Source organism: Rhipicephalus microplus, chromosome 7, assembly GCF_043290135.1.
Source record: "Rhipicephalus microplus isolate Deutch F79 chromosome 7, USDA_Rmic, whole genome shotgun sequence".
NCBI classification, from domain to species: Eukaryota; Metazoa; Arthropoda; class Arachnida; order Ixodida; family Ixodidae; genus Rhipicephalus; species Rhipicephalus microplus.
Window position 1 is genome coordinate 156,489,009 of NC_134706.1, and position 26,726 is coordinate 156,515,734.

The 26,726-nt window shown below is 44.4% G+C and overlaps 1 long non-coding RNA gene across 1 annotated transcript in view; it reads right to left on the reverse strand.

Annotated features, from left to right (window-relative positions):
• The window catches only part of LOC142767108 (uncharacterized), a 77,776-nt gene that overhangs the window by 42,168 nt on the left and 8,882 nt on the right, over positions 1-26,726 (reverse strand). Inside the window, exon 2 of the long non-coding RNA XR_012884758.1 lies at positions 14,530-14,667. This is a non-coding gene — a long non-coding RNA (uncharacterized LOC142767108). The remainder of the gene's footprint in view (positions 1-14,529; positions 14,668-26,726) is intronic.

Below are 26,726 nucleotides of genomic sequence, written 5' to 3' on the forward strand. Positions count from 1 at the left end.
CAAACTAGGGAATTAGCCCCCCCCCCCCCTCCCCGAGCACGCATCGCCCCGATGCGTACAGCCGGCTACCAGTTTCTGAACAATAAGACTTGTGCTTGTATTGAACGGCGTGAGTTGGTTTGCTTGTTCAGTTCCTGTCGTAGTACGGTTTCATTCGCACTACATGTACAACTTTCAGGAGATTCCTCCATCGTGTTGTGCATACTTGACCTTGAGTGATCACCTCGAAATTTAGTGGGCCTAGCTGAAAAAGAACCCTGTAAGGGCCGAAATGGCGCCGCAAAAGCTTTTCTGATAGACCACGTGCACGTAGAGGCGTCCAGACCCGCACTTGTTTTCCAGGGGAGTACTGAACGTCCTTTCGTCTTAAGGCTGGTGCACACCGGGGACTAGCAGCAATCGCGCGACCATTTGCGACTGGCGACCAAAAAGTGAGTGATGTTTACACGGGCAGGGGCTGCATGCGAGCGACCGAAAGTCGCAAAAGCGGAGAGTCACATTCGGATCTCGTTATCCGCGAGAACTCTAGAGACCGGCGCCGATCAGCTGATCACCGCCAGATGAGTGAGCGGAGCAAACCGGGCGCGCTTGGTTTATTGTTTTCGTTCATTTTCGCACACCGTTCGCTACAGCGTCAAGTTCGATTCAAGCGAAGAACAAGACATTGTCGTGGTGCTGATGCACTGTGCCATGGTGTCAGCGCTGGCATCCCAGATGCCTCCAAAGAAAAAAAGCCGGTAGTGGGTGTGACCGTCCTTTCGATCACAGGAGTTGGCCGGCCATGCAAGCAGACTGCCTCCTGAGCTGCGCTGAGACGACGAGGAGTGTTTCGAAGAGTCGTATGTATTCAGAAATGGTCCTTGAATTCAAATTGACTTGCCACAGCCTACAATACAGCACAAACGCGTCTCGAACGCGGTGACTTAAGTCGTTGCCAAGGCATGAAGCACAAACGCGTTCCAAACGCGCCGCGTTGAAGGCGGTGACAAATCAAGCTCAAGACAATAAAACAGTTTTGAATACAGAGAAGAGATATTGCACAATTTTATTTCTCTTTACTTTGACAGTGTTTACCTTCTTACGAATACCGCCACCTAAATTCCACACTTTGCTCGAGCTGCTGCGCCCCGCCATCTCCAAGCCAAATATTCCGTGGTGGCCATGGTGCCACAGACCCGGAGGAACGCACTCGTTTTTATCTGACGGCAGGAAGCCAGCGCAATAAAAAAAAAACAAAAATTGAGCATCGCTGATTGGTTCCAGCAGACTCGCGACTGCAGTCGCACAACTAAAAAATCAGTCAGGAAGTGACTAGCCAAAGCAGTCGCTTTGCGACCGTTTGCGACCGTTCGCGACTGTTTGCGACCAGTCGCAAATGGTTTTGCGACCACTGCTAGTCGCCGGTGTGCTCCAGCCTTTAGATTGTAACGGTGCGCGTCAAACTCCTGTTGTTGAATGATGCGGTTCCGTGCTACTTGTCGCGCCTTTTCTGCCCTTTCTACATATTCGATGACGTCAGGGTCTTCTTAATTTGTGCTGTTTACAGGCCGCATCGCGTCTAATGTCGTTATTACTGTCCGACCATAAACAAGCTGAAATTGCGTGAAGTGGGTTGTCTCTTGTACTGCTCTGTCTCTGTATATTATACGGTAATATGGTGTCTAAAGTGCAATGCTCGACGTCCACATACATCGCGATCATGTCAGCAAGCGTCCTGTTCAGTATTTCAGTTACACAGTTAGTTTGCCGACGGCACGCTGTAGTTCTTCTGTGCTCGGTGTGCGTTAGTCTCATGACAGACTGTACTAGACTGGCAGTGAACGCCGTTCCTTAGTCAGTTATAGTGACTTCAGGTGCGCCATGTCGGAGCACTATCTTGGTCACAAAAAGCAGAGCCACTTCATTTGCCGTTCCTTTTCTGAGAGACGAAGTCCTGGCATACCGGGTCATGTAGTTGGTTTCTACAAATATCCAGCGCTTACCGAACGATGACATAGAAAATAGTTCCAGCAAATCCATTCGGACCTGCTCAAAAGAGACTTTCCGTTGCTCTATCGGTTTCAATTACCTGCTGGCTTTAAGGGTAGTACTTTGCGTCTTTGGCATTCTCGGCATGATCTAACATACTGGTGTACTGAATCCATCACTATTGGACAGTAATATCTCTAGAGGATTCTTGCCAAAGTTCTACTAATGACCAAGTGAACTGACGATGGGTCATCATGACACGCTTCTGAATCTTCCACTCGCAGTATGGTATCAGAAGCAGGAACGTTTCGCCGGTGTGTTCGAAGTTTCTCTTGTAGGGAACGTTCTTACGAAGGACCTGGAAACATAGTCCACGGACGAAAACTCGCGGTACATCGACATGCTGCCCCTCTAAGTATTGAAAGAGCGAAAGTAATTCTGGGTCCATTCGCTGATCATGAGCCAACTCCGACACATTCACAGGTCCAAGAAATGCGGAATCTTGTTCATGTTCAGGAGATGAGGTCTGGACTGGTGCTGGTGACAAGCAATCCGCGTCATAGTGCTTGTGGCCAGACATGAAGACTAGATGATGTCATATTCCTGTATACGTAGGCTCCATCTAGTAAGTCTTCCGGATCCTTCAGGTTCGCAAGACAACACAATGATTGATGGTCACTGATGGCTCGGAATGGTCTACCGTGTAAATATGAACGGAACTTAGTGATGGCCCATATAACTGCGAGAAATTAAATTACTTTTCTGTAGCTGAATAATTTTACTCAGCTTTCAAAAGAGTGCGGCTTGTGTAAGCAACAAATTTTTCTTCCCGTTCTGTCACTGAACAAGAATAGCACCGAGGCCAACGTTGCTGGCGTCCGTATGAATGTCTGTTTTGGCATTGTCATAAAAATGAGCGAGTATAGGAGGTGACTGCAAACGCCGTCGTAACTCAGAGAAGGCGTCTTCTTGCTCTTGCTGCCAGATGAATAGTACACCTTCCTTCGCAAGCCATGTCAGTGGTTCCGCAATCTTGCAGAAGTTTTCAACGAATCGCCGATAGTAAGCACGAAGCTCCAGAAAACGTCGCATAGCCTTTTGGCTTTGAGAAACTTTCAACCACAGTGATCTTATCCGGGTCTGGGCGGGCACCATGAGAACTGACAATGTACCCGATAAGCTGAAGCTCACGGAATCTAAAGAGGCACTTTTCGGGCTTTATCATAAGTGCAGCCGTGCGAATAGCATCCAGTACCGTTCTCAATCTCTGTATTTGCTGCTCGAACATAGTAGAAAAACTTACTATATAATCAAGATAGACAAGGCATCACTGCCTTTTGAGACCGGAGATCACAGTGTCCATCATCTTCTGGAAGGTAGCTGGAGCAATGCACAAAGCAAATGGAAGTACTTTGAACTCGTAGAGTCTATCGGGTGTCACAAACTCCGTCTTCTCACGATATCGTTCCTCGACTTCTATTGGCCAGTACCCACTCTTTAGGCCTAACGATGAAAAAAAGTGAGCATTGCGCAGTTTATGCAACGTATCACCTACCCGCTTCGTGACGAGGTTGAGTTTTCTGTAGTCAACACAGAACCACAGGGTGCTGTTCTTTTTCTTCACAAGTACTACCGACGACACCCTTTGGCTTTTGGAGGGCTGTATGACATCGTCGTCGAGCATCTCCTGTACTTGCTTCTTTATCGCCTCCTTTTATTTCGGAGCTACTCGGTACGGATGCAGAAATACTGGTCTAACATGTCCTTCGATTACAATGCGTTGCTTTGCTACGGGAGTACGTCCAACGTTTGATGAAGAAGAAAAGCACTCTGCGAATACTTTGATCAACTCCACAATCTGGTCTTTCTGCAGGAATGAAAGCTCTCGGTCAATATATATTTGCTGGAGGACACTGTCAACTGTTAAGGAAGTTGTTGGAGCTTTTTCTATGGTGCAAACATCTGAGACTTGTACGTAGTCGTGAAGTGATGCTATGGCTGCTCCTTTCGCCACATGCTGCACCTCGTTGGTAAAATTAGTCAATAGCACATCAGTATATCCGATCCACAGGCTCACTAGCCCTCACGCCACGCATATCACCTTTGTTTGCGAGTAGCAGTTCGACATTTCCATCAGCTAGTTCGGAAATTCACGAACAACGTCGCTTTTCATAGCAACTGTCACGCTGCTACGTGGCGGCACTGTCACACCTTTATCCACAATGCGAAGAGACGAAACAAATGGTTGCTCCGCATGACACACGGCAACAGCATTCTCTGTAGATAAAGAAACTTGGGATTTCTGCAAGTTGATGATGGCACTGTTTGCTTGCATGAAGTCCATGCCCAGAATAGCCTCACGGCAACAGTCGGGGAGAACATTGAAACTGCTGACGTACACATGGCCTTCTATTCTCACTCTTGCTGTGCGCAATCCTACGGGGCTGACTGATACGCACCGCAAATATGCACCGCCTTCCGGCGGTGCGTATCTGCGGTTCGGTCCAATGAGTGAGTACTTTCTTCAGCTTCTCTGCGAGCATGCTACTCATTACTGAGTAGTCTGCACCAGTGTTTATTAACGCTATGGTCTCGACGTCGTCGATTCTCACTTGTAGTTCGGATGTCACGTCGCCATTACTGCACTTGTCCGTCTTATCCGTTATTGTGTCAGTGTCGTCGTATAATCTGGTTAACGATGGAGGGTTTTAAGTTTCTGAAAATCAGCGGCCCTGCCTCCACAGGTCGCTGGTTCTAGTTTTCCTATCGCGGGCTTATTGAACGACGCCTCGGGAAAGTAGAGGATGGGCGTGAACTCGGCGACCTGTTTCGCATTGGTGCAATAAACTGCGATTCATGTCGCTGAGTGTTTGGAGAGGCATAGCGCGAAGATAAAAATTCTTCATTTTGTAGCAGCGCTTACCGTTACGTGGGCTGGGGGCATTCACTGGGAAGCCACGTAGCCCAACCCGACGGTAGTGGCATGTCCGATAAAGATTACCTGCCTCCCCACAGTAGTAGCAGAGGGGCCGCCGGGTTGCAGTGCGCCATAAATCACTTTTACGGGGCCTCGCTTCTGGCATCGGCGGTGACGTACTGCAAGGAAACATGGCTGACATAACACGAGCTTGTGCAAAGTTCAGGCGTCTGATATCTTGCCGTACGACTTGCGCGTAGGACAGCTGTGGCTGAGGTTCTGGTTGCGTGTGGGGGGGCACCTGAGGCTGTGGTTGAAGAATTGCTTGACGCACTTCACGTACAGCGTCCGCGATTGATGGCATCGCTGGAGGACTTTGAGTGAGTTTCAGTTTCTGGAGCTCCTCCTTAACGATAGCCCTCACCATTTCTCGGAGGACGTCAACGTGGGTGAGGAGGATTGTTGAATCTGCCCTCACTGAAGAGACGCCGAAGTCACTGTTTTACAGTCGCGTACGTTGCTGTGGTGTCCTTTCCATGGTCGTTGCCTCGGACCGGAGCTCCGCCACCGTTTGCGGTGGATTACGCATCAGGCCTTAAAAAAGCTCTTGCTTTACTCCGATCATTACGTGCCGCAACTTCTTTTCGGCCATGGTTTGGTCGGCTCGGCGAAAGAGCCGCGACATGTCTTTTATGTGCATGGCCCCGCTCTCGTTATTTCGCTGGTTCTTCGCCTGAAGCGCAGCCTCTGCCTTCTCTTTGCGGTCCGTATTCGGATAGGTTGCGATTATCTCTCGTCGAAAGTGGTCCTACAACAGCAAGGACGCTTCGTGGTTCTCAAACCACGTACATGCCGAATCTTGCAGGGTGACGTAAACGTAACGAAGTTAACGGGATTCGTCGCAATGATTCAAACGTGCAATGCGCTCAAAGCCTTCGAGCCAGTCCTCGGCATCTCCATAGGTGTCACCGTGGAAGACCTCTGGTGTACGTGGTGAATCCACGATGAGGTGAGGTGGAGAAGGCAACGACTGGGTGGCCATCGCAGTGACGCTTGTGCTTGAGGTCTCGACAGGTCTTGATGGATCACTTAGGGGGCCAAACTCGGGTTGCTCACCACGTAGTCGGCAACTCGTGCGTTGGTGCACATGTGTTAATTATGCTGGCTCCAATCTTGTGGGATATGGGCTGGTCTCTCTTGCCTGTAGTGGGCTTGGAATCATACCCGGCACCTCCACCAGAACGTTACCAATAAATATATCACCAGGTACTATACACAAACTATTTACCAGAGCTATCCTGCGCCCGTAAACTCAAAACTAAATGGTCAGCCAAAACATCCCTTGCTCGCTGTATTTAACTTCGTCTGTCTTCTTCTTAACCTCGAATCTCGTGCCGGCCCGTGGTGTAGCATCATGGCGCGGACAGGACGGTGTTCTATGGCACGGCTTTCTTGCTACTTGTGTGGCGGCTTTTACGAACGCAAATTGTTGCTCGCGTCTTCTGCGATGCTCGACCTGTGGCAATATAATTATTACAGATACGCGGTGAACCCTGCCATAAAAGACTTTCAAATAAAAAAATTACACCATCTCCCAGCCAAGGGAAGCAGAGGGCACTAACGCTTACACCGGCAGCGGGGTTTACGCTGGCGCTTATTAAGGTGCTGCGCAAGGGAGAAATCTGGGAAGGCGCAAAAGAAACAGTTATTAACCGTTCTTTTCTACTAAAACATGCCCATCGCTTCTAATGGCACTGGGCGACATAACCCTGGTCCGCTTTTAGTTTGCGTATACGCAGCAAATTTCAATTGTTTAACAACGCACAGGAGAAGTCTGCCAGCGGCACTACGTTTAAGAACATGATATAGTGTCTATAGGCACCCGAAAGTGAACCAGAGGGCGCGACAAAACTCTTTGGGCCGCCTCAGCGTTGTTCGTACGGGCCACCATGGATACCAAAAAAATGGAACGCTCACTGAGCACAGTGACACGCTGAAGTGTCAGTGCGCTTTTTGGCAAGTTTTCAAAGAACTCTTCCTGGACGCTTACATAATCAGCTGTGACCCATTGCTCACAACTAAAAAAGAAAATTATATGCAAGTGCAAGTTCAGTTTTGCTGCATCTACTCACTAGGCAACGCACTGGAAGATCTGGTTTTGCTGCGTCTACTCGCTAGGCTGTGTGTTGTGGTGCTACCATCACATCTCGTAAACTGCACTGCCGGGTGCCTATATGTATGGGGTGTCCAGGGACTGGTTGTGGCATGCGTGTATTCGGTTTATTATGGAGGTTTAGAATAGCGCACCGCAAGCCCTTGTAGTGTGGTCACTGCCACTGCACATGCGTCGTAACGTGAGCCCACCGATCTCGCTTGCGGCTTGCCCTCAGAATTTCCGAAACAGCGTGCGGCGATTGCAGCCCGCGAGGCCCACAATATGATGTGTGTAGCTTCCGTGCATTTGGGATTGCGGTCGAAGTAAAAGGCCCTACACGTTTTGCTCGGAGGAGCAAACGATATTTTAAAACTTATACGGTGCCCGCAACTAAAGCTACGCCCGCAATGTCTGCGAACATAATTCCAAACATCCATGCTTAATTGTGAAGCATTTTTATTCGCACAATGTCACTCTTCGGAGTCGGCAGTATGGCGCCATTCCCACCCCACTGATCATTTGTGAGTCTCTCATCTCGGGGAGAGACGCGCATGCTCGCATCTTGTGCACGCCCAAGAAGACAACCGCAGAACTGTCGCTATCCTCCTCCTCACTCGTCTCGGAATCTGATTCTATGCCTCGCAAGACAGACGCACTTAATGTCCCCTAGTAAAAAAGAACGATTGCTCGCACTGCACAACTGTTTACTTGGCTGGTACACTGCTCTTTTAGCTCTGCGCACATGGAAACTTCTCTAGCGGCGGCGCGCGCGTCCGTGGCCAGATGTTTTCAAACGCCGCAGACGGCGGCACTGTTTGCGCCGGTTCCTTCGTATTTTTCCGATGTTCTGCAAAACAAGTCTCTTGCGGTCTTTCCCTGGCTCCACATGGCAGCGACAAAAATGGTTCAATTGTTGGCTTTTACTATACATGCAGCTATTCCGCTGTAGCAAAGTTGCACCACTTCTCGAAAGTTCACTGTGACGACAGTCGCAAACGTGGGATACAACTTTATTGCCATCTATTGTGAAAAAAAAGTTGTTTTACTAACTCAACCAGAGATTGTTTATTTCTCGTTATCTCTTGCTCAGTGTTGATGGAAAAAGAGAGAGGACTTAGAAGACAGCTGGATTAACAGTAAGAAATTCATAGGCCCAGCTAAGGCTAATGAACAGCAGCACTCAGCCTACCACCCACCGAATTTTCGATCACATGACCAAAAGGCTTTACCAGCTCGCCCATAACGCTCCGGAAGGTTCAATATTATTTACACGATAATATTAGCTGTTCTTTGGGCTTGACGGTGATAATTATTTTGAATAGTGCACAGATTATATCCTTACGGCTCTGTTTTGTGCTTCTCATTTTATTATATTGCTTGTTGGCTTTAAGCAACAAAAACATCGTGCTCAGATCAGTTTTTTTTCATTTGTCGGTGGCGTTTGCTTAATTTGGTAGTGACCGCCTGTCGAAGTAAGCCCACGTGACTCTCACATGATTAACTTTCGATTCATTTTCGAATTATTCCATGTAAACGGCCACAATCGCCGGAGCTTTCACCCGCTGGATATGCGCTTGTTTTGCATTCGTGGGTTGCGCCACTGAGGTCTCTGTTCTGAGAGTGTTTAAAAACTGAAGAACACAATGAAATATAACGAGAAGACTGAATGAATAAAAAAAAGCGTTTGCTCGCTGTAAGATTTAATGTTTTTTGACGAACAGTGATGCACGTTTAGGGCACACACCACCCTGTCAGCAGTTATGTCCGCACAGACAAGTTCTTCAACATTACGCACATGCCAAGCTTCGTAGGAAGCTTGCTTTTGTCACTGTATGCTTTTTTGAAAACTTTACCCAATCTGAAAGGCTGCCTGCAGTTGCAGAGGAACGCACGCAGGTGACAGCATGCTTGCGAAAATGGGAGCGCGTGTGGTCTTGGAGGTAATGCTTTTACCCCAGGGACGCCAAAACGGCCGAGTTGGCACTTGTTAGGGATAACACGTCAAGACAGTAGAGCAAGGCAAGAGAATGAATAGTTGAGAGGCCAAAAGATGAAAGCTGGGAGAAGAAGGAAGAGAAGGAAGAAGTGCACGCAGGGACGCCTTATTGTATGGGCGGGTGCGCGGGTGCAGAAGACAGCGGATTATCTAGGCTGCCTGGGTTCTGCACCACGTTTTCAACGCGTCGAGAGCTGCCCCAGTTGCTACCTCAGTGAGCTACAGTGTTTGCGCTCCGGTCGTACAGCTGGCCGGCGTAAAACGACTGGCCAAAACAAGTCCGCGTCACGCCACCGACCTTCAACATGCCCGGGCTTACAGACACCGCGCACAAGCCAGAGTGGTTTTGGAGGTGCCCGGAGTTCCTGCCAGCGCAACCAGTTCCCCCCACCGAATGAGAACGACGTCACCTCTGGGATGGAGGGCATGCAGCGAAGCACTGATGGCGGCCAGCCGTCTAGGGAAAAGAATAAAGGGCGCCGGTGGCTCGTGGTGCGCGGAGCTTGGATATTTCGTAGGCTTTTAGCTGGCTGGACGCCATGGTCACTGCTCTACTTCGGCAGCTCGCTTCCTTCCTGTACGTCTTGTCCTTTGTTCAAACCAGTGACGACGGCACGTCTACGTTGGACGCCATCACGTCACCTACAATTTCGTGACCAAGGACACATCGACAAGCGACCGACGCTGCACAACTGCTACCAATCTCTGCGGCCATGTCCCAGGCAGTGCAAGCCTGGCAGCCCCAATTCGACCAGCTGCTGCCATCATACCAGAACTATAGCCTAGAGTCATGGTTTTAACAGTTTGTGGCGGCTTTGTATCACAACGGCATCATGTACGAGGTATTAGAATATCATCGTCCACATGACCTCAAACACCGCCTCACATACTTCTCCGGAAGCTTTCACCCATATGATGATTTGCGAAATGCCCTTCTCAAGTTTTACGGCCTCAAACGTGCTCCTCCTGCCACAAGCGACACAACAGCATCTGGCTCATTACGTCCCAAGACGCCTCTTACACTACAGAAATTTCAGACCATTCCTGTGACTACAACTGGTCATACAAAAAACGAAGACCAACCTTCTGCGCCAATCAACCCGTCGTTTGAGAGACCCACGACTCCGGAGTTCACGGATCTTGCCTTGGTTGTGCCGGTTCTGCCTGCATAGGGATTGCCACTTCTCTCCATCAGACAATCAACACTGGCCACTGCCCCGTGCACCGTCACATTTGCTGCAGAGACCTGGTCGGCTGCATTGTCTTCCCCGGGCAATTTGACCTCAGCCGGGTCAGCTGACTATCTGCAGACTTTACGCCTGTTCAGCACCTGTGGAGGCCCGCAAAATCACTCACATTATGGACCCAAAGTCCGCTTTGACGTTGCACGCCATCAGTTTCCCCAGCACACCAGTGCCTGTTGCTCAAAAACTTGCGGACTGCCAGCACCTACTAACATAAACTTTGATGTATTCTACAAACGTTCAAGCCCCTGAGCAAGTACGAGTGAGCATGCATGATGCTGTGCCAATGACAGGAAATCTCGAGGACCACCCACCTGGCTCACCACAGGTGGAGCACACTGTGTATGCCCCAACAGACGCGCAGGTAAACCATCCGCCTACCACTCCGTATGCGCGCTGGAGAATTTCAACGCAGTCGACAGCCCCTGACAACTGTGACGCCACAGACCCACCACTCGCTCCCGCATCGCCCAACATCGGCTCTTGCTCGAACAAGGTGACAACTCATCTGCGTACGCATGCGCATAACACGTCGTCGAAGCCCGGAAAAAAGCTATTAGCGTGCTCTTAGTCGGTTCGTCTTCATGCTAAGCCATGTCGCACTTCGTTGATCCATAGCGCACGACTGTCAACTTGCCTGCACACTACTCAGCAAACCAGGCGGCTGCCGCAGGCGGTATTGAGCCACCGGGAGCAAAGGTAGCAGCATCTTCAACACACTACATGGGTGGATCGCACTTCCTAACGACGTTCGGATAAGCACCAACATGGACCTACAACTACAGCCACTGGACTGTCCGTACGCATGCTACAATCTATCTTTCATGCATCAGTGCCCGAGTGTGCGCGACTACCGACCGCACCGAAAGGGTCCGTGCGTGTTCTCGGCCTCTAACCATTTTTCATGCGGTCGTTGGTACTTGCTATCACCTAAAGGGTCCCTTCCTCACGACCTTCACCCACTCTTTCCAACAGCGTACCTGCATCGCCACCCTCGTCTGCTGCAACATTTCCTGTGTCGCCCACCAGAGACCCAATGATTGCCGAGAGTCCCTTCCTGTTGACGATCAGGACTGCTCACAAACGCTTTCGATTTGCGGCCCACACATTCTTGTACATTTTGTTCATTATTTATCGCGTAAGTTCTATAAGTGGGGAGCCCTTGCAGCGTAGCGCCAGTGGTGGCCAGCCGGCTAGAGAAAAAGATGACGGGCGCCGGTGGCTCGTGGCGTACGGAGCCTAGATTGTTCGTAGGCTTCTAGCTGGCTGGACGCCACGGTAGCTGCTCTACTTCGGCTACTCGCTCCTTTCTGTACGTTTCGTCCTTGCGTTAAACTAGCGACGACGGCACGTCTACGTCGGACGCCATCACATCGCCTATATGCTCTTCCACACTAGCAGAATCAAGGACATTCACGAACGCGGTGAGCGACACTCGGGCGTCAGCGGCCGACTTCTTACATTTCGTTCGTCCTAGAGACGTCAGTCACTGAGTGAGACAATATGGACGTGCGTGGGACTTGGGTAGAAGAGGAATGGTACGTTATTTTGCTCTTGAGACATAGCCATTTATTGTTGGCTTTATTGTTCTGCGTGTAATAATTTACGTTTGTGTTTGAGTTGTGTAAGAAGCGTGTTTATGACACACCCTGTGTCACCTTCTTGCGTCTGTTCCGCTTGCTCAAACAAACCGAGCCGGTCGACAGCATATCGCGACAGCGCTCAACACCACCACGTTCGCGGTGCCACCTGTTCAAGCCCTGTGTGGCCATATATATGTAGGCAATGTATTTGTCATAACACATTAAGTCAAGAGCGCTTTCATTTGGCTTTTGCTTGACACTGAAGGAAACGTTTCTACTTTATTCAATAAATAAAATATCAAAGACGAAATTGCGATTAACCCATCTCAAACCATACCCGACTACGCAACATTCCCGCTATAGACGGTTTTAAGATAGCAAGCGTTGCACCCCAGGAAATTTCCGGGCACCTTATTTACCAGATCCAAAAGTCGAAGCCGAAGGCACATTTTTAAGTTTTTTTTTCAAGAGTAAGGAAAATCTTTCTCCACTTTTCATATAAAAAGAGCATGCGTCGGCTTTAGGGAAATTTATATAATTTTCAAGTGGTGCAAAAGAAAATTGATTTGAATATATTTTGTGAAAAAGAGGCAGAGAAGTGTTGGAAATTAGTAGCCTATTTTCCCAAGCACTTCTTGCACACCGATGCTATTAAGGCACATCAGTAAACGGAACCACATGTCAAAAAGAGCGCGTGTTTGTAAACAGTGAAAATATTGGTGCAAGCAGCGTGTGCAAGTGACTTTCTCGACATTCTCGTGCGCAAGCGACTTTCTGCAAGCATCTGCGGTGTAAACGCCGCTAGGACGGATGCCTAGAGGAGAGAGAGGGTGGCAGCATGGAAGAGCAGAGCGAAGGAGAGCGAATGTGTATGCGCAGTGAGGCTGGTCATGGCGTGCACTTGATTTAGCTCGATTATACGATACTTGACATCTTAATGTTCGTCGAGCTCTTCTCTGCGAGCAACTCATTGATATCCGCCTTCGTCAAGCTCGCTGCTACTCGTATTCGTGCTTCTCATTGGTTATCTCTCTCCAGCAAGACCTCCGCTCAACCTTCATTGCGCTCCACAGCACCTCCTTGCCTAAGCCACAACTGTGACCAAAGTTGTGATAACGCGCGGAGACGCCGCCACTGATTACAGCAGCTCTGTTACAAGTCTCCGAAAAAGTGAACTACATGAAGCAGTCTGCTCTATTTGTGTTTCATAAGAAATATCACCAGATTACTCCCAGTTTTAAAGATCTTCAGATAAACTTCTTAAGTGCTAGAAATGATATAAAAAAATAGACAATTCTGATGGCGGCCTTACTCATACTATATTTTTTGTATATTCTGTCTCAAACACAAACCATGAAAATCGCCTATGACGAGGTAAACGTCTTCATTATGAGAGGAAGCATCTCTGATTTCTATTGGGGCAAATGACGATAGATTGTTACACAAAATACACGATATTTGTTTCAGTTACAGCGTGAAAAATTATGAGGTTATGCAGCTATGATTGATATGACGGCAGGGTGGATAAATCAAGAACAAAGATAAACAAACGTGGTAAGCAAGAGGCTAAAATTGAGGGGTAATGTTACACAAAAATTATAGGTTCCCTAACGGATTCAAGAGGGCGTGAAGGCGAAGACAGATTTTTCTCTCTTAATCTAATGATCCTCTCCCGACCCATACTCAAATCCTTGAGCTGTTCATGGGGCGTCTCACTGCTTCTGTGACAGCAGTCACTTGAGCGGCGTTGGCGCTGCGTGCGCGTTCGAGACACCTTTTCGTGAGCAGTGACGTTACGATGACGTGACATCGCAGTCACACCACAGTTAAACCAAGATGGTGACACTAACTTTAATTACCTGAAACCTAATGTTCATGTCATCCCGAGATGAATTTGTTTGACTCGCTCGAATGGAGGTTACTGACGCGGTAAGCCCGTACACTTTCGCAAATCATCAGGCATTTAGCCTTTCGCCTTCGACCAACACTTCCATCGTACATGCACTTCGTGCTCCCTCCTCAAAAGATACGATACTCGAAGCAGTACACTCGGCCTAATTTTTCTAAAAGTATGTAAAAAGCCTAACGGGCACACCTTAACTCTTTTATGTTTGAAATATGAAGCCACCAACAAAACAAAAAACTTTCTCTTTTTCCGCCTTCAAATGGCGCTCTTCATTGCATTATGCAGTTAGAATATAAAAATAGCACCCTAATACATACTTTCAGGTAGGTAGTGGATTCGTCATGTGCAAGAAAAACGAGGACCTTGCAATAAAAAGTACTTCAAAACTACGTAGCGCGCCCTGTGCCAGCTATTGTGTGCATACACACAAAATAAAATAAATATTGAATACAGATTTTACGTAACCAAGGCGGGAAAAAACGAAGAAGTGAGAGAGGTTGCACGTGCTTCACGCTTTCAGCCATCACCTACAACACAATCGATATTACCATAATATACCTTTCAAGAAATGGGGCTAATTTTTTCCCGCTTGAAGTTAATTTCTGAGGGAGTGCCTAATGACCAGCAATAATAACAACACGTCTTTCTTGACCCGCTTACTCGCAGTTTTTTGTTATGTCGCAAATTTGCGGCACTCGGCAGTAATGTACAAAGTACGTTATTAAGGTTATTAATTCCTTCATTTACTTCACCTTCTCACCTTTTCTTTGAGGCTGTGGGTGTTGTCATACGTGAATGTCCGTTTTTTTCCTGGTGACTTGTCGTATGTAAATGGATACCACTCCCTTCTGTCTGTAGTCAAGTGGGTTATGTATTCTGTTCCTTTTTCATTACATATCTGCAAGAGTATAGAAATGTATTTTTCGAAAAAAATTGATTCCTATTTAGTGTGTATATATATTTATTACAGTGACTAAATATATAGGTTATGCATTTGTTTATCTATATGGAACTACTCTTATAGCGTCCACCGAGGAGTAACCTGTTTATTAGGTTGTGGTTCTAGCAATATCTAGCACGCAGCAGCACCTGACTGAAAATTTGCTGGGGAAATAAGCTGCATTGAACTTTTTTTTGAAGCAATAAAGCGAAACTCGAGGCACCTCCTAAGTATTCCTATATTGCTCATGCACAAACTTCTATGCAAAACTTTTTATCCTGTGCTCGCGTATCTGCCAAAGCTCCCACACCCCCAACGGCAATTGTATTTACCGCTACGCTACACAGCCATCTTTGCAAGACGTGATTATACAGTAAACAACTGATACACTCTTTATATATGTGTGTTAAGCAACTTGTTCCAGCTGGTTGCCAAACAGCTGGGCGCGCTGTCATGCCAAAGGGCATGACAGCGCGCCGAGAATGCCAAGTTTATAGTGGTTGCTTTTACAGGCTGCCGTTTCATGGATTGTCTTTTATGTACAACTTCAACTGAATTGCGAGCTGCCTGCTGTCTAATTTAAGCTGCTGCCTGCTTCAATGAACCACACACCGAGTCCGGTGGGGACTAACTACCTTATCATCCAACCTAGAGTTGCCAGACCACCTGGCGGCGCACATGGCGTAGGAATCTTAAGCCAGTCAGAAGCTGTCCACTTCCGGCACGACCTCGCTAAAAAGTGCCATGCATACGGTGGTTTCTCTTAAAGAGCTGCCATTTAGTGGATGTTGTCTTTCGTGCATCATGAGTCGAATAGTGACTTGCCGGTGTCCCACTTCAACTGCATCCTGATTCGATGGACTGTACGCCAGTTGCGGTGGGGACAAACTACCCCGTCTTGCAACCTGGAATCGCAGCATCACGTTGCGACAAGCATTGAAAGTGAACATTTGACAGAAGTCTGTCTGGTTGGGTATGAAACTGGGAGATGATTTAGACTCCAACCAAAAGTTCCGAAACGCCGAAACGTCGGGTTTCGAAACGTCGGGTTTCTTCAAAACTTTTGTTGAAGTCTAAATCGTCTCCCTGTGAGAAGCACTAAGTTGAACGCATAAGCAAGCGAGAATCATCCACTTTCAGCATGAACTAGCTCCAAGAGCGCCAAGCTTACGGTGGTTGTTTTTACAGGCTACCATATCATGGGTAGTCTCTTCCACGCCTCTTCAAATGAATCGTAACCTGCCACTGTCCCACTTCAGCTGCTGCCAGCTTCGATGAACCACACGCCGAGTCCGGTGGGGACAAACAACACCATCGGACAATCTGTAATTACAGCACTATGTCATCGCACAGACGGCGCGAGATTCATAAGCCACCCATAAGCCGTCCACTTCGGGCAGGTCATCGCGCCAGTTATACTATGCACTATTGTGGTTGCTCTTACAGGTTAGTTACTTGAAAGGTACTATTTTCAACAAATGAGGTAAATATGTCCTGATAGCGGTGTCGTGCATGCCTGAATTCCTAAACAGGCTGATGCAAGTGAAAGGCATTTCTTTTGTGATGTTTCGTGCTTTATACTCCTTATTGCTACTTTTCGCCGATGACGTATAATCTGACCCGTGCCCAATGACGAAAACTGAAGCTGACACACTTGCTTAAGCTCTATACGCTGTCTCAGAGCTTCAACACTTTTTCAACTTTTTTCAAGAATTCAGTCTTTTTTTCTCGGGAGCTTCTGCTCCGAGAAAAAGAGACTGAATTCTTGAAAAACGTACGCAACGCTCGCTCGACGACTGCAGCCCTTGGGTGTTCCCAAAACAACCAGGAGCCCTTATATGCGAATGCTCATCTCACACAAGAAGGAAACTGCTGTTCACACAGGCACTTGAACTTAAAAAAAGAAAGCTAAAGGCTGGAAACATCCCTGGACTGATCACTGCATGATTAGGCCAGAAGGACGGGTGACAGCCTCGTCTACCGTATCTCTAGTGCGGGTGACCTTGCTGCGTTCGCCTAGCCTACCAGTATTCCTATTTACTGCTTCGTATTTTAAACCTACACAAAAATGTTTTCTTGTCAAGCTCCGAAAAAACATTTCAGCGATAAAACCCCAAAAATATCACTGATGCATTTGAATCTTCGCAGTCTACGTAAAAACTACAACAGTCTCATTACATTTCATTTTTTAATTCATGACAACTTCTCTATTATTTGTTTGTATGAGACGTAGTTGTGACCGGACGACAAAAACTTGTATGCGCTATCAGAGTACAATGCAGAGTACTGCTATCTTGCTACACTACGGCGCGGCGGATCCGCCATTTTTATTAAATCGTAATTGTCGTACAAACGCCGCAATGACCTTGAGTTTTCTAATATACTGTGTAAATCTGTATGAACAGAATTTGACAAGTGTGTTTTCCCAGTCAATTGCCAGAACACAGTATTAGGGTGCATTTATCGTTCGCCAGCATTTTCACTGTCTGAGTTCTGTTTTCAGTTTGATGGGTTGTTGGACAATATTACGTACTGATAACCATATCACGATACCATATCACGAGATGTGACATAGCAGGGTCTAAAACGTTAATTGACCACATATTAACCAATTTTGCCAAAGTTAATACAGAAGGAGTCATTTAGCACAGCATAACAGGTCATTATCCTATATTCCTAACTTTGGGCACAGAAAATTGCAAATGCAAGAAAAACGAAGAGAGGATATTCTGATATTCTATAATTCTCATTAAATTCGTATCTATGGTACAGCAAATTGACTAGACCATCGTAATAAGTGAATCCATTGCTGAAAAGGCTTATCAGCTATTTTCGACTACAGTTACACATTTCAATAAAGAATGCACGATGGTACATATCATAGCTCGTCATTTTAGTAATCCGAAAAAACCTTGGGTTACAAGGGCGATACTTCGATGTATCTGGAATAATAACCAACTTCACAAAAGAGTGTTTTGTGAGCCACCTAACTCTGAGCTTAAAGTTCGTTTCAAGAAACATTCTAACACGCTTGCAGCCGCACTTAAATGTGCAAAACGAGAATAGTTTCAGAAAAAAATTTTGGATAATGGCAATGATATGAGGCGCAACTGGCAGGTCATAAACAAAATCTTAAACAATAAATGCGGTGAGCAGATAACTAAAATTAGAAATAAAGCAGAAACATACAGTCATCAAGCTGATATCGCCAATGCATTCACTGAGTATTTTAGCAGTACCTGTGAATCTCTGAGAAATCCCCCATTACCAACATTACCCCGCCAACCTGAATCTTTTTTCTTCCGACCTACGAGTGCAGATGAAGTTCTTCGTGTCATAACTTAGCTCAGGTAAACGGGACCTGGTCTTGACTTTGTTCATCCATCTCACATCAAGTTAGTTTCTAGTGAGCTATCTCCTGTCATTGCAGATGTTGTTAACAAGACGTTTAAAGCAGGCATATTTCCCGATTTCCTAAAATTTGGTAGAATACCACCTGTTGACAAAAAAGGTGATCACGAACTTCTGAGTAATTATAGGCCCATTTGTATTCTTATAGTTATCAGCAGAATAATCGAGCGTCTTATGCATACAGGAATAATATCCTACCTGATTAAGTTTAATCTGTTGACATCTAAACAGTACGGCTTTCGGGCTGGCTTTTACACTGAACTTGCGCTTCTAACACTCACCGATAAAATAAAACGGGCAATCGATCAAGGCTACAAGGTTGGTGGCGTATTCAGAGATTTATTGAAAGCTTTTGACACAATAATCTCGAAATTCCTATAGATAAATAAACATCGTATGGCATAACTGGCCCTGCACTTCAATTCATATCCAGTTATCTGTGCAATCGCATTCAAGTTGTTCAGATTGACGGTAAAGTTTCAGCAGCTAAGTAAATAAATCAAGGTGTTCCTCAGGGCTCAATCTTAAGCCCGCTGCTCTTTTTGCTAATAATTATTATTCTACCTAATGTTTTGACCACTAAAGAGTTGTCTTATACACAGATGACACGACCATTTTTACTTATGCTAATTATGTCGATGAGCTAAAACGAAACATTAACGTGAATCTACATAATATATGTTCCTGGTGTCAAATAAACATGTTAATAATTACAGCATCAAAAACATTTTTGATATTTTTAATTTCCTTCCCGACTGTTCTATCAAAATCCATATCTGTTCATCTGGACAATAGTTTAAGTCCCATGTCCGACAGTACAACGTTTCTCGGTGCAGTTTTTGACCGGCATATGAAATTCAATCTTCATGCGCAATCACTTATTCGCAAGATATTCTTTAGAATACTGTCATAATCGAAACTCGTTCATTTTTTTAGCCACAAATAATTCACTTCCTTTCGTTTATTACACACATATTCACAGCCATTTATCTTATTGCATATCAGCCTGGGGTAACACATATTTGACCCCTATCAACCAACTACAATGCCTACAGAATACAGTACTTCGACTCATGACTTTAAGCCATTTCTTAACCAATGCAACGCCACCCCATCAGAATTTAAATATGCATCTTCTTTATCACCTCTTTCAGCTGAAGTTATCAGTTGTCATATATAGGCTTTTTCGTGGTAATTTGCATATACATGGCATTGTCGTGGAAAGCCTTGTAAAGAATAATATTACCACGTTTTCTGAGCTCAATAACCACTTTCTGCTTAAAGCTCACAAAAACTACCGCAAGTCGACAACCGCATTTACGAGAATCAAGCTGTGGAATTTTCTTCCTTACGTAATAAAATCTTAAACCACAGAACATATATTCAACAACCAAGTAAAGAAATATTTTCGCAACAGTTGACTTCATCATAGCAACTGCTTTTTAATGTAGCGATAATAATTGATACATGTTATATTGTCCTTACGTATTGTAATATAACTTGCGCTTGTTTGTTCTCCAGAGTTTTCTTTTTCGCCTTGCTAAACATATGTGTATTTTCTACTTTCGTTTTTTCGCCCTGTGCTTTTTTTCTTACTGAAGATATCGTAACGACTGAATGTTGTATATTTTGTTTATTTTCCCGTTAAAATTATGTATGGGAGCCACCCTAAAGGTTTCTAACTTTGGGGTTCATTGTATGTATTACGAATCCTGTACGCACTTTTCTGTAAATTGACATCGTTGTTGAATAAAACTTGACATCTTGAGCAGACAACCTGTTCACCCCTGATCAGAATATAAAAGATTCCACCTTTCCCAAGACAGAATTTGTTTACTTGAAAATCGGTTCACCCGAATGAAGCTGATTGAATTCACGAAAACACAAAGAATTCGTATAAGCTCTATGTGGATAGGCTACGCATAGCTTCATAGACATACGTTTATGACTCTGCAAATAGCACATTTATCGAATCTGTTTGATAGCTACGGCGTTGCGCGCACGTACAGAATAAACTACCAAAACATGCTAATATTTTTGGCACTGTCACTCTCTAACACATGCAGCAGTATCGAAGCAGGATTTGATCTGCGCTTTTCTGGATGACACCAGTTCTGATGTTGTCACCGTCACACAAACTTGGCTAAATTCTGCCATCAGTGATGAAGAAATCTTTGCCTCAGCTAGTTTATACAATATATACAGGTGTACTTGAACTTGTAAAAAAGGAGGCAGTGTTTTGGCGGACATAAGAAAAACCATGACGTGACACTAACTTTGACCTCGAATTAGCTAGGCTAGCTTTTACAGTCCCTTCTTCCGAATCCTGGTCGGTAGCTGCTATCGTGCACCAGGATTCAACTTTTCCTTTCAATAATACGGTGTGTGACAATATTAACGGAGTAACTGATGTTTTTAAACTGACATAAAATATTATTCAGTGACCTGAACTTTTCCCTCATTGATTGGCCACACTGTCATCGCTCTTTCCCTTGTCGAATGATTTCCGTACCTCAAGATTTCAACCTTTTTGAAACTGTTTTGAAGACTACACGTGGTCCAAAAACTCTAGAACTTTTCATCAAGACTTCTCCGGAAACTATACGTAAAATAAATTAGTTGAAGGAATTCAATGCCCATAAGTCAGAATGTCGGAATTCGTCGGAATGCCTGCGGAAGACGACAGTGGCTGCTCTTTCGTCATCGATGCGCAACGCTGCAGGAACGCAAGCTTAAAGAGCGCACTTTCTGGACTTCCGCGGGCGTGACGTCACCAGCATCCAGTCTACAAAAAGGGCAGCGCGAGAACACCGGCTTCAGAGGGCATGGCACGTGGCTGACGAGTAAGATGTCTAAAACGCCATTGCTGCTATTGCAGGTCAGTTACAGCTCTACGCATCGTAGTGTTAAAACATGCTTGTTAGTTCTGCCATGCCCTCGCAGATGTCGTGCTATTTTGAATGATTGCTGGTCTGTGCTGTTGCTGCTGTTAGCTGCTGGCGTCGAGCACAACCCCGGCCCAAAGACTGGGGAACTTTTGCAGGAAATTTCCGAAAAGCAAAATGCTTTGGATAGCAAAATTTACGATATAAGGAAAGAAATTGCTGAAGTCAATGGTAAAACAGAAAAAATGCAAAGTGTGCTATCGATGTTTCATGAAACTAAAGATAGAATAGGTGAATTGGAGACTTCTCTGCAAGAGCAAAATGACAAATTATACGATTACAAAAATAGAAGCTGAAAAAAAAACTTAAAGAAACTTCGATCAGAGTAAGCAACGACTATGCGAAGGAAACAGTGCAGATACAAAAGATGTTATGGCAAAAAGCTGCCACGGATAGGGAGGCAGGTGCTAAAATAGTTCTCGTTCATAATAAAGTTATGATAAACGGTGACTTATGTGCATAGGATCACATCAGAGGCAAGTGCTTTTTGCTCGCGGGCAATTGTGACACTGATAAAACAAAACGAGGTGAGCGCGTCGTATCAACTAAGTCAAACGAATCGGACAGGTCAGGCAGTGCTTTTGAAACACCAAGAATATAGCTAAGATTGCTCTTATTGAATGCTGGCAGTGTGGTGAACAAGACTACACTTTTTGAGTATTTATTGCTCTCGAACAATCTTTTTATAATCACAATAACGGAAACATGATTGCATAAATATGTGCCGAGTAATTGTGTTGTACCTCTCTGTTACAATATATTTAGAAAGGACAGAAACTCACGGGGAGATGGGCTGTGTATAGTTCTAAGAGGTTCTCTAAATGCTTCATTGATTGATTGTGAAGCACCAGAGACTCTCTGTTGCAGATTAACTTGTGACAGTACTTTTTCCTTCTTGGAGTTGTATATCAACTACCCTGAAGCTCCCCTGAGTTGCCAAAATGATTGAACAAGTTTTTATGTGAGCATGTAAATGGGAACACTAGGTTGGTAATGACTGAAGATTTTAATATTTCACATAAAAACTGGAAACATATTTTGTATAGTAGTGGGGAACCAGTAAACGCTTAAAAAATGCTAAAAAATATGTTTACCTACGATCTGAAGCAAATAGTGCTTGAGGATACCAGAATCACGCCGAATTCAAGGTCCTTACTAAACTCGGTGTCCTTATCCCAAAAGGTAAAAGATTACAAAGTGACGATGAAAGATGGTATAGCGGATTACAAGATGATCTGTCTTGAGCTGCCTGTTCGAGCAACGCGATATGTGAAGAGCTATACACAAGTAAAGGTAAAAACCTACGCTAGGGCCGACGATACTTCAATTCTTGACTATTTTCCCCGCCACGGTGGTCTAGTGGATAAGGTACTCGGCTGCTGACCCGCAGGTCGCGGGATCAAATCCCGGCTGTGGCGGCTGCATTTCTGATGGAGGCGGAAATGTTCTAGGCCCGTGTACTCAGATTTGGGTGCACGTTAAAGAACCCCAGGTGGCCAAAATTTCAGAAGCCCTCCACTACGGCGTCTCTCATCATCATATAGTTGTTTTGGGACGTTAAACCCCACAAATTAATCAATCAATCAATTCTTGACTATTTGGAGGTCCAATTTGAAAGCTTCGAGATCACCTCTGGTTTGAAATAGGTAGAAGAGCTATGGCGAAAGTTTTAATGTGTTATAAGTTACTGCATAGACAAATATAATCCATCACGCGTTACGAAAAAAACAAACAAAGAAGTCCTTGGATCACCCGAGATATAATTCCTATGAAAAAAAGATCAGGAGATTGCGCAAAAAGAGCAAGTTGCCAGTGGCCCTAAAAAAATAAAAAATTGATTTTAAACATGCTTTGTCTAAATCAAAAAGAATGCATTCTTTGAAAAAAGCTTTGTTATTTTCTTGAAGCTTTGCCCGAAAAACTCTCCAGGTATTTTAGCAATATGAATGATGTAGTCGACGAAATACATGTGGGTAGTGATATTAAAACGAAAAACAGATGCAATAGCTAGCCACCTTAACCAAATTCTTCACTCTGTATTTCACCTGCCAGAAAGCACGTGCGGAATAAGCCCTAATATATTGTCCGAATGTTTCAATGGAAACACGTGAAATAGCTAGGTAGAGGATATTTTAGCAGCTACTCACATTAGATACGAAAAGATTGAGTGGTCCCGATGATATACAAACAATATTCCACAAGCGGTACGCAGAGTAGTTGTCACATTATCCAAATTTTATCTTTAGGAATTTTTATACAACACACTCACTGCCACGAGATCGGCGCACTGCACTCGTCATTCCTGCATTTAACGTCAGGAGTCGCAAACTGCGAACACATTACCGCCCAGTATCGCTCAATTTTGTTGCTTGCAAAGTGCTTGAACACACAATTGCAAAACACATACTCGCATTTATTAATCAGAACGCTTTGCTGTACCCGTACCAACATGGCTTCAAGATGGGGTTATCAACCGTGACCCAGTGCTATAGATATAAGCAAACAGGTTGATGTGATATGTGTGGATTTAGCGAAAGCGTTAGATAGACTATATTATGTCCAATTATTCATCAAATTACGTCAAGCAGGAATAAATAAACTCGTAAATAAATGGATTGAAGTTTATTTAAAACATAGTACGCAGGTAGAACTGGATGGTCACTTACCACAAGCCTTGGTGGTACTTTCGGGAGTGCCCTAAGGCTCTGTGTTGGGACGACTATTGTTTCTCCTGTACATTATTGACATCAGTAGTGTGGCAGAAGAGGGTGTTCAAGTTAAACTTTTCGCAGATGACTGCTTAAGCTATGCCGCAATTACTATACTAGACGACCAAATCCAAATTCAGAACCAAATCAATATTCAGAACTCTTTGCAAAACTTAGATAACTTAAGTAGGAAATAGAAAATGACAATAAATTATTCTAAATCTACATTTACACATTACAGCAAAAAATAAAACTGTTCATTCCTTTTTGTACAGCATTGGTGAACACTTCTTGGTAAATACGACCCAGTTCAAGTACCTTGGGGTAAGAATTACGCAAAAATTAACATAGAATGAGCATATAAATAAGGTTTGCCCGTAAGCCTATCAAAAGTTATATCTATTGAGGAGGAAGCTGCAGGATGCATCACGCGACGTAAAACATATTGCATACACCACTTTCATTAGGATAGTACTAGAGTATTCAGTCGTTGTTTGGAGTCCTCATCAAGTTACACTTAGGAAGCTAAAAAGAATACAGCGACTAGCGATGGACTTTATTTGTTCAACGTACCGAAGGAAGGAATCAGTCACACTGATGCTACCGAGATGCAACCTAGATGTTCTTTAAATACGTAGAAATAAATATAGGCTGAAAGTATTGTTCCAAATGATGCACAATCAACTGAAGATAGATAAGCTCAAATATTAACATTCTCCAGGGAAAAGAAATCCCCGAGGTAACCACGATTGCGTCATAAAACCATACCGTACAAATACTGACACATTTCGATATCTTTTTTTTTCAGTTGTAAAAGAAATGTGAATTAGATTGCCGAACAAAATTGTTGTTTTAAAAGGTATTACTGACTTCGAAAAAGCAGTAGATGCGCATTTACGCGATTGCTAAATTATTTTTTAGTGCAAAGTGATGTAAGCGACTTTTCGTTATAGAAAATATTTTGAAAGATGACTGTAAGTCTTGAATTGCTTTTTATTTGTTATTTGAATGTTGAGTTGGTAATTAAGCGAATACCTGTTTTCATTTTGAGTTGTTAGAGTGTAGGGAACTTTAAAAATATTGTACATTCTTTATCTATGTCCTCTCTGCTATTACCCTCTATGAGGGTGGACAGTATTACCAAATTAATAAATAAGTTACTCCAAGTCGATGTGAACATAGCCCTTCCTGTAGCCGGTGTTTATATAAAAAACTTGAGAATATATTACAGGCAATGATCAGTGAATATTTGTCAACGAACGTTGTCTCTTTCCGAAAATCCGCTTCTGCCATGTTTCCACAATATCTCCATCGAAGTGAACTGGTTGCTTTTCAAGCAAGTTTTGTTCGCGTTAGTTGACAATAAGTAAGTTCCACTGGGTAAATTTATCAATGGTAACTCAAGTGCTTGGTTGAATAAAATATTCAGAGAATGCGAAATAAGAAAAAAGTGGCTGTACATTTAGACTATGTGATCGGGCAGTACTTCTTTCGAACTTAATTATAAAACTTGCATAAAATATTGTGCCGCTTTACGCAAGGCTAAGCAGAAGTATCATTTTTATCTCCTCACACTAGTGAGAAAAGCCAGCTAAACTTTGTAAAGTAGTAAATCCCACCAGCAAAAACAAAGCCACTTCAATACACATTTGTAACAACGTCCTTCTCCCAGCTAGCCGGTGTCCATCAGTATTTTTTTCTTTTTTAACTTCTTTCTTCACAAATAAAACAGTGCCAACATACCCTACGTAGCTGAGCTTGGTTACCAATTTATCGAATCAATAGACATTCAACAAGACTTTATAGCTATAGCCATAAAGAGTAGTAAATAATCTTCTTGTAGTTCAGATTGAATCAATTCAAAGTTGTAAAGAAATACAGTAGTGGTCAGAAAAAAAAATACTACTTCATACATTCCGGTAGTTTCTCGAAACTGGCACAATACTGTCTTAGTGAAAGTTAGCGAAATTATTACCTCTAATCAAAAGTAGAAGTAAAATCTCATGCGAAAATTACCGTTCTAATTCTCTGACAGAGCAGGTCCAGAGCAGGTCGTCGCTTAGCCTATTTACAAACATCTGTAATCTGAGCATTTCCTTTTAGAAAATCAGCATGGCTTCCGAAAGGGCTTTTCATGTGAGACTCAGTTGTGAAGATTAAAAACAGATCCCAATTCAAATAGGCACAATAATGAACAAACTGACTGCATGTTTCTCGCCTATTTAGAGGCTTTTGACCGGTTCACACAAAGCCGCCTGATATTAAAACTTCCCGCCTTGAAGTTAGACTCTCGTACACTATAATGGCTCCGCAATTTCCTTTTTAAGCATCAGCCACACAAAATGGTGAACAATTTCTCGTCTTCCATAGGTGACGTTTGTTCCGGTGTAGCACAAGACAGCGTACTCTCACCATTACTTTTGCTAATATGCAATAACAATTCCCGCAACATCTCTCTTCTTTCATCAAGGTGTTCGCTGACGATGGCATAATTGACCGTGCAATCACGAAGACCGAAGATCACTTATGGCTCAAAATTGACATCGAGGTAATTATTCATTAGGGAAGTACATGGCTCATTACTCTAATTGTCTCAAAATGCAAATAATGTTTCACACAAAAACCTAGAAGATCCGAATTAGCATGAATCAAAACAGCCATTTGGGCTAGTTGGTAGTGGTTCATTATTGAGTATAAAAGTGGGGCGTAGTACTTAGCACGGACTGGAGGAGAGAACAAGTTCATGTTAAATACTGTGCCCCACTTCTATCTTACGTATTGATTCGCATACAGCATTATTCAGTTCGTTCTATCGACTGCAAAGCAAAATCGGTACTTGGGTGTTATACTGACGCCTAATTCATTGTGTTCCGACCACATTATCACCAACTTATCTGCCAACGCTTCCACATCACTAGGTTTGTTGAGACGTAACTCCACAGCTGCACCTTTA